We start from the raw sequence: 8,253 nt of genomic DNA, 5'->3' as shown, positions 1-8,253 counted from the left end.
TACCAGCTCAAATGGTAGAGTACTTGACTAGTAAGTACAAGACTCTGGATTCAACCCCCAGTACTGCTCAGAAAAAAATAACAAATTAAAATATTAAGCATTAAAAAATGAGTTGAATAGACATTTTGCTCTGAAGATACTCAAATCTCAAACAAGCACATAAAAAATGGATACATTGACTGGGAAGGTGGCTCAGTGGTAGAGTGCTTGCCTCGCATGCATGAAGCCCTGGGTTTGATTCCTCGGCACCACATAAGCAAAAAGAAAAAAGCCAGAAGTGGCACTGTGGCTCAAATGGTAGAGCTCTAGCCTTGAGCTGAAGAGCTGAGGGACAGTGCCCAGGCCCATAGTTAGGCCCCATGACCAGACCCCCCCGCAAAAAAAAAGGATACATCATTAGTCATAAGGAAATACAAGTAAAAATTTCATGAGATACTTCACACCCAATAGCATAGCTATTATGAAAAGAGTATGAGAGAGAAAGAGAGCAAAAGAATGACAAATGTTTGCAAAGATGTGAAGGAAGAACCCTACGCATATTATTGCTAAGAATATAGCATGTTGTAGTCACTATATAAAAACAATATGTTAATTCTCCAAAAAACAGTATGGAAATATCACAATGAAACCCTTTTGTACAATTTAGCATGTCATTAAAAAATAGAAAAATTAAACACAGAATCAGAATCAGATGATCCAGCAACTCCAATTCCAGGCAAATACTCCAAAAAGATTACTGAATGAATGGTAGGAATAGAGTCTGTCCACCACAACTTTTATTCACAATAGCCCAAAAGTGGAAAGAACCTAACTGTCCATCAACAGATGAATAAAACTAGGACAGTATGCCTGCAAGAGAGCACTGATCTTCAGTCTTAAAAATGAATGAGGATTAGAGGTATGGCTCAAGTGGTAGAGCACAGAACCCTGAGTTCAAACCCCAGTACCACAAAACCAAAAATAAAAGGTAAATTTTAAGCCAGGTAATGGTGCCTTAAAATTACATCTAGAATCCTAGCTACTGAAGAGGTGGAGGTTGGGAGGAGCAAGTTTCAAGTATAATCAGCCCAAGCACAATCACAGAGTCCCCATCTCAATCTGTAAGAAATGGATGAGGTGATACAATCATTCTATAGCTACATGGGAAGTGGAAATGAGTGGATCGTAGCCTACATCAGCCAGGGCATGTAAGACTATAAACTGTATCATAAGAGCTCCTTTAAACAGGAAACATTCTATTAGTAGTGAAACCAATCAGAGTTTTCTCTGTGTATGTGCCGGTCTTAGAGCTTGAACTCAGGACCTGCCAGGGCATGTAAGACTATAAACTGTATCATAAGAGCTCCTTTAAACAGGAAACATTCTATTAGTAGTGAAACCAATCAGAGTTTTCTCTGTGTATGTGCCGGTCTTAGAGCTTGAACTCAGGACCTGCCAGGGCATGTAAGACTATAAACTGTATCATAAGAGCTCCTTTAAACAGGAAACATTCTATTAGTAGTGAAACCAATCAGAGTTTTCTCTGTGTATGTGCCGGTCTTAGAGCTTGAACTCAGGACCTGGAGCTATCCCTGAGCTTTCCTTGCTAGCACACGACCACTTGAGCCACAACTCAGATTCCAGCTTTTTGGTGGTTAATTGGAAATGAGAGTCTTAGGTACTTTCAATCACCACCCTCAGATCTCAGCCTCCTGAATACTAGGCTTTCAGTCATAAGCCATTAGTACCACAGCTCCAGACACATATTTTTTAGTTGGTAATAATCCTAAAGTCATTTCTTACTATTACAGTTTGGAGGGCAGGGAGCTGGGGTGGGTTGTTTGTTTTTTTATGTTTTATAAACATGACCCACTACTCTATCCAAAAGAAGTTGCAATGGCCACTTCAGATGTGCTCACAGCAATTCAGGCAAAAATCTAATTTGACTAAAGTAACTTTTTATAAAGAAAAAGCCAGTCCAACCTAATGTCAACTACTCTTCTAAAATGTCATATTCAATTAATCTGAGTTTTCACGCTTGTCTCTGGAGTGCTACCAAAAATCCAAATGTATTCAATTTATTTCTTCCCCTCATTCACTAATTTTATAATTCCATCAGTGAGAAGTGATCAGGTTTGCTGGCACATTTCCTTGTTTACAAACCTGACCTGCTCATTGCTCATGATTCTATTATCTTCCATACAACTATAGATTTCTTTTCTCCTGACATTTGCTCCATTATTTCATAAGAAAATTAAAATCCTTTCCAACAGATACTCATTTTCACATGTCAGTATCTTCCCCATTTCTCAGCTGTCACTGGGTCTACCATGATTCTGACTTTCAACACTCTATTACAGGAGCTGGACAGCTAGACCCACAAAAACAGACATCAGTTAGTATGGACTCCAGACCTCAACTGAAAGTACAAAACTTTGAGGACTATGTGTTGTGAGGTTTGGGTTTTTTTGTTTTCTCTCTGTTGTTTGGGGGCTAAGGAGCAACCAATAAAGTGTTCCAATTGTTGTTTTCACATTAGCCATAACAGAATGAAGTCCAATGGTTAGAGACTCCAACATATTCATTTCTCTGTTTTAATTATCTATTTTAATAGCTTTCCCTTGAGAGAGAAAAGGAAAAAAATATGGGTGGGAGTGTTTTTCATGGGTTGTTAGTATCAGCAGGCTTGGGTTCAAATCTCAGCTCTACCAGACACTGGTGGCTCATGCCTATAATCTTATCTATTCAGGAGACTCAGATCTGAGGATTGAGGTTCAGCCAGGGCAGGAAAATCTGTGACACTCTTACCTTGAATTAACCAGCAAAAAAAAAAAGAACAAACAGAGATGTGGCTTAAGTAGTAGCATGTGCCTAGCCTTGAGTACAAAAGCCAAGTGAGAGCTAGAGGCTCTGAGATCAAGCCCTGGTATGGAAGGAAGGAAGGAAGGAAGGAAGGAAGGGAGGGAGGGAGAGAAAGAGAAAGAAAGAAAGAAAGAAAGAAAGAAAGAAAGAAAGAAAGAAAGAAAGAAAGAAAGAAAGAAAGAAAGAAAGAAAGAAAGAAAGAATAGAAGGAAGGAAAGAATAGAAGGAAGGAAAGAGAGGGATGGGGAAAGAGGGAAGGAAGGAAAGAGAGGGATGGGGAAAGAGGGAGGGAGGAAGGAAGGAAGGAAGGAGAAAGGAAGGAGGAAGAGAGAGAAAGACAAAGAAATCAAGAGAAAAAGGAAAGGAGAAAGTGGGAGAGAAGAAGGAAGGAAGGAAGGAAGGAAGGAAGGAAGGAAGGAAGGAAGGAAGGAAGGAAGGAAGGAAAAAAATGTCAGAATACAGCTCACTAACTGACTTTTAAGAAGTTGCCAGAACTTCTCAAAGCATCAATCCCATCTCTAAAATAGAACACTATCCCTTTAGGATTATGATGAGATAATGAGCTAGTCAATGAAAGCCCTGGGAACACAGTAGGTCTGCATTCTTACTTTGTCTGAACCCCATTCCACTCTTCTCCCTGACTACACACACCTCTACTTCATCCCCAAACTTCACCCAAGGATGCAAAGACTCTTTCTATGAACTCCTATAGCACCCCTCCTGCCAATCTGTTCAAGAAAGAAAGGAAAAGAAAAAAACACTTCCATATGACTCAAAGCCTCTCTGAAATCCAGAATTCTTACAGTGACTTCATTGGTTGTAGAACATGGCTGTTACCTTCAATGGTGGAACTGATGGTATGGCTCAAGAGGTAGAGCACCTGCCTAGCAAGCCTAAGGCCCTGAGGTCAAACTCCAGTACTACTAAAAAATGTCAAACCAAAGATTTCACTAAAAGAACTTTGCTTTGTCTTTTCAGTGTTTTTTGTCCTTGAGACATCATTACCTTGAATTAGTAAGTCACATTTGTTATTTCCAGAATTTTCAGAGCCTTGATTTCTTATTAAAAATACTTTTGATCAAAAATACTTTTGAAGCTTCTGCACAGCAACAGAAACAATAAACAGAGTTAGAAATAACCCACTAAATGTGGGGGGGGGATATTTTGAAATTATTTATTTGACAAAGGGTTACTATCTAAATAGAATTACTATCCAAAATAGAACTCAGCAGCACAAGAAAAAGAAAACAAGTCATCTAGCTACTAAAAGTGGACAAATGATATGAACAGGAATTTCTCAAAAAACATTAACAAAATGGCCACCAAGTATATGAAAAAAATATAATGACCATAGTAATGCAAATCACTGCAATATATCATTTCACCCAAGAGAGAATGGCTACCACTACACAAAAAAAGCATCTTTACAATAAAATAAACTCTTAAGCCAGGTGCCGCTAGCTCACTTCTATAATTCTAGTTAGGAAGCTAAGATCCAAATGATTAAAGTTCAAGGCAGAAATGTTCATAAAAAGTATGACTGGGGGAAGTGAAGGGTAAACAAAGGAGGAGGCTGCAATGCTTGGTAAGAAATGTATACATTATCCTACCCATGTAATTGTAGCCCCTCTGTACAGTATGTTCTCAAATAAAATAAAATACAATTTAAAAAAAAAAAGATATGAAAAAAAAAAAAAGTATGACTGGAGGCACCGCTTTAAATGGTAGAGTGCCAGCCTAGAAAGCTGGGGCCTTGAATTCAAATCCTACTATTACCAAAAAAACTAGGTGCTGGTGGCTCTTGCCTATAAATCTAGCTATTTAGAAGGCTAAGATCTAAGGATTGTGGTTCAAAGCCAACCCAGACAGGGAAAGTCCATGAGACTTTTTTTTTATTATGAAAATACCATACAGAGGGGTTACAATTACATGAGCAAGGTAATGAGTACATTTCTTATCAAGGTAATGAGTACATTTCTTATCATGCATTGTTGCCTCCTCCTTTGTTTCCATCCTTTCCTTACCATCCGTTCCTCTCTCCCCATTCACCCCTCCTCCCCTGCGAGTCAATGTTGTAAAGTTCATTTTTCGACATAACGACTTGTACATCTCATTGTTGCAATGGGTCCACCTGTATCCCTATTTAAACAATTTTTTCCCTTCCCCTCCACAAATTACACCAACATCAAATACAGTGAAAACAGGGGTTATGCTGTGGGGGAGGGACATACAAAGCAACAAAAAAAATATCTTATAAATATGTTAGAAACAATAGCAAGAAAAAAAACCTTTGAGTCCTTATCTTGGGGTTCATTTCACTTAACATTAACTTATCTGACTGTTTCTGCTTGTCTCGGACATATACTAGTTTTTGCCAATAAGGGAAACCATGGGACCTATGTTTCTTTGGGCCTGGCTTACTTTACTTAATATAATTTTTTTCCAAGTCTTTCCATTTCCTAACAAATAGGGCAATGTCATTCTTTCTGATGGAGGCATAGAATTCCATTGTATATATACCACATTTTCTTGATCCATTCATCTACTGAGTGGCATCTGGGTTGGTTCCATATCTTAGCTATGGTAAATAAAGCTGCAATAAACATAGTTGTGTTGGTAGCCCTAGGCTTGTTTGTGATCATTTGGGTAAATGCCCAAAAGTGGGATTGCTGGGTCATAGGGGAGCTCTATGTGGAGTCTTTTGAGGAACCTCTATACTGCTTTCCAAAGTGGTTGAACAAGTTTACACTCCCACCAACAATGCAGTAGGGTTCCCTTCTGTCCACATCTCCTCCAGCATCTGTTGTTATTAGATTTCTTGATTATAGCCATTCTAACTGGGGTGAGGTGGAATCTCAATGTTGTTTTGACTTGCATTTCTTTTACGGCTACCGAAGTTGAGCATTTCTTCATGTGTCTATTGGTCATTCTTATTTCCCCTTCAGAGAAGTTTCTCTTTAAGTCTTTAGCCCACCTGTTTATCGGGCAGTTGTTGCTTTGAGGATTTGTTGTTGGAGGATTTAATTTTTTGAGTTCCAAATATATTTTAGATATGAGACCCTTGTCCATTGTATGGCTAGTGAAGATCTTCTCCCAGTCTGTGGGCTTTCTATTGATCTTTCTAGCTATGTCTTTGCCATGCAGAAGCTCTGCAATTTCATGCAATCCTATTTGTCCAATCTTTCTTTGATTTCTTATTTCCAATTAAGCACACCCCCCCCAAAAAAAAGTTGGAAATGGAGCTGTGGCTCAAGTGTTAGAGTGCTAGCCTTGAGCAAAATAAGCTCAAGGACAGGGCTCAGTACAGTGCAGGGGCGGGGGGGGGGGAGCATGAATCTTTCAGGCAAGTATATGGATATTTCAAGCAAGCATGTGGGAAAGAGGAAACATCTATATATTATTGATGGGAATATAAATATATAAATTGAACATTATTAAAAACTGTACAGAATTTCCCAAAAAACGGAAAATAGAACACTATATGTCCAGCCATCCCGTTTTCAGGGTATATGTCCAAAGAAAACTCTGTGATGCGCCTTGTGATGTTTATTGTGGAACTAGTCACAATGTCTAAGATAGGAATTAAATCTAGGTCTGTCTTCAAGATGAATGGATAAAGAGAATGTGATGTGATAATGTATTTTTTTTTGGTCAGTCTTGATCTCTGGGCCTACGCCTGGGTGCTGTCCCTGAACTCTTCAGCTCAAGGATAGTACTCAACCACTTGAGCCACAGCACCACTTCCAGTTTTCTGGTAGTTAATAGGAGATAAGAGTCTCATAGACTCTCCTGCCCGGGCTGGCTTTGAACAGCCACGATCCTCAGATCTCAGCCTCCTGAGTAGCTAGGATTACAGGCATGAGCCACCGGTGCCCAGCCAAGAGAATGTGATATTCAGACATAATGGACTATTATTCAGTCTTTAAAACAAAGGAAGTCTGCCATTTATGGTAACCCAGTCGAGCCTAAAGAACATTAAGTAAAATGTTAGAAATTTCAGACATGTTTCCACTGACACATAGAACCTAGAAGTGCTGACCCCACACAAGTAGAGACTTAAAAGGTAAAGGGCTGAGGGGTTAAGGAGCATGGGGAAATAGTAGAAGAAATAAATTCTAATGTTCAATAGCAAAGCAGGGAAACTATAGTAGGCAATGATTATAAAAATAGTTATTAGAGAGAATGTTGTATGTTCCTAACACCAAGAAATGATAAATGTTTGAGGAGATTTGCCAGTTGCTCTGATCTGATCACTACATATAATACACGTATGTTGAAGTATCACTTTCTACTCATAAATTTTTTTTTGGGGGGGGGGGTCTGGTCGTGGGACCTGAACTCTCGACCTGTGTGCTGTCCCTCAGCTCTTCAGCTCAAGGCTAGTGCTCTACCACTTGAGCCACAGCACCACTTCCAGCTTTTTTTCTTTTTGCTTATGTGGTGGTGCTGAGGAATCGAACCCAGGGCCTCATGCAGGCAAGGCAAGTGCTCTACCACTGAGCCACCTTCCCAGCCCCCTACTCATAAATTTTTATGATCATTATGTGCCAGTTGAAATTTTTTTAATATTTTAAATATTTTTGCTTTCTCCTTGTTCCTAGTCACAAACAACTACTTTCCCTGTGAAGTCCAATAGTCCTGCAGTGATGGGTGATCTTTATCATTGTTTAGGGTTTTTATTGTTATTATAATGGTGATCTACAGAGAGGTTACCATTTCATAAGTCAGGTAGGTAATGAGTGCACTTCTTTTGGAACAATGTTACCACTTCCTTCACTCTCTCCCAGTGTTTCCCTCCCATTCCCACCCACAAGTTATATATTTCATTTTTGACATAGTTTCCAGTGAGTACCACTGCCACATTTGTGCACCCCATGTCCCTCCATTTTTGTCCTTTCCCCTCATCCCCTCCAAAAATAGAAAAATAAACAAATGAAACAAAAAAGAAAAACAGAGAAAGAGAAAAAAATCTTGTTTCCATTTCCTGGAGTTGATTTCAATAAAATATGTGCCTGATCATATAAAATAATATTTTTCAAAATAGCTTTTCTTTTTTTATTGTCAAGTGGTATACAGAGGTGTTACAATCACATAAGTAAGGTATTAAGCACATTTCTTGTCAAACTTGTTACCCCTACCCTCATTTTTCTCTTACTTTCCTTCCCTTCCCCTCCCCCCAAGCTGTACAGATCATGTCTAATATATTGTCTTGTGAATATTCCTGTTGCATTGGTTCCCCCCATGGTGCTCACTGATCTGTTGTTCGCCTTCCCTTCCCTAATTCAGATAAACGTATATACAATACCAGGGCTGTTTTTGTTTCTTAAGCTCTGTGATTCTCCCCCATTTTTCAGATAACTCTCCTGTCTCTCGTGGTAAAGTTCAAATGAGTTCTCCTAGGACAGATTTCTT

This window comes from Dipodomys merriami, unplaced genomic scaffold, assembly GCF_024711535.1.
Source record: "Dipodomys merriami isolate MVZ:Mamm:240054 unplaced genomic scaffold, mDipMer1.0.p SCAF_7, whole genome shotgun sequence".
Taxonomy (NCBI): domain Eukaryota; kingdom Metazoa; phylum Chordata; class Mammalia; order Rodentia; family Heteromyidae; genus Dipodomys; species Dipodomys merriami.
Note: the sequence above shows the minus strand (reverse complement) of the source record.